Genomic DNA, 1,080 nt, shown 5'->3' with positions numbered 1-1,080 from the left:
GAAGTTGGGTCCAAAGATGATGTGCTAGTTTCCATAAATAATATCCCCATGAACGCGAAAATCTAGCTAAACAACCATAAGCTTATTCTAAACTGTATGGTACTAATCATCGATGTTTGGAATCTGCTTGCTAGCACCATGTGGTCATATGGTTGAATACATTTGGTTCGCTGTGATCAATTTTTCGGTTCCTGGAAGTCACATTTCTTATGTATAGTAAAGTGTGCCCATCTAGTTGATTACTTTTTGGTTTAATGTGATTGTCTAGTTGATTACCAGCGAAAAAAAAAACTTTTGGTTCCCTATGATCGAAATTGTGGTTCACGCACAGTCATATTTACAGTGTGGTCAATTTGATGGTTGATCGAAGTCAAAGTGGGTGTCCTCGTCTAGTTGATTATTAGTTGGTACTAGAATTTGTAAAGGCCCGCATAACATAAAGCTAGGTCTGAATTCCGGTATGGATTTGAGTTCAATTTTAGATATATAGGTCCTACCACGCTCAACGGCAAACAGTGGAAATGGTGAACACTTCTTGACATGACAGCAGTTTTTAGATAAGTCCAGATAGCGATAGCATGCAAACATACATACCCCATGTTTTTTTATTTGACATGACAGCAGTTGACGATTACAACAAGGACAACACAACAGGGCTGAACAAAGTTTGAAAAAGCAAGTCATTGCAACACAACAAAACCAGAAATAAAGGACACTTGGAGATACAAAAAACAAGACAATGAATCCCGCCGTAGCCATGTTGCATTGTTGTTGCTTACGCTTCTTGTTATCTCGGTCCCAGGCCCAGTTGCGCTCTGATCTCTGGGGGCATCTTATCAACACCTTCCCTGTTGAACATACGGAAATTCGGTCGGAGCTTGTAAACATTATTCAGCGGTCCATCTGGAAACGACAGGATTCCATCCAGCGTTATCTCTTCAAGATAGTGAAGGCCCGGTGCAGTGAAAACGCATCCTGCAGGAACCACATCGCCTTCCAGCAGCAAGCGGACAAGGAGATGCATCATTGGGAGAGAGTTCTCCAGTGCATCCCCATGGTTATCTCCTTGGATTTCAGCCA

At 41.9% G+C, this 1,080-nt stretch overlaps 1 protein-coding gene across 1 annotated transcript in view; it reads right to left on the bottom strand.

The window, feature by feature from the left end:
* Positions 1-566: 566 nt before the first annotated feature.
* LOC123066894 (probable disease resistance RPP8-like protein 2) overlaps positions 567-1,080 on the bottom strand; it is a gene marked incomplete in the record, with an annotated part of 2,360 nt that continues 1,846 nt past the window's right edge. Inside the window, 1 exon segment of the mRNA XM_044489879.1 lies at positions 567-1,080.

Source organism: Triticum aestivum, chromosome 3B, assembly GCF_018294505.1.
Source record: "Triticum aestivum cultivar Chinese Spring chromosome 3B, IWGSC CS RefSeq v2.1, whole genome shotgun sequence".
NCBI lineage: Eukaryota > Viridiplantae > Streptophyta > Magnoliopsida > Poales > Poaceae > Triticum > Triticum aestivum.
The sequence above is the reverse complement of the archived record's forward strand: the minus strand, read 5'-3'. Positions and strand labels throughout refer to the sequence as shown.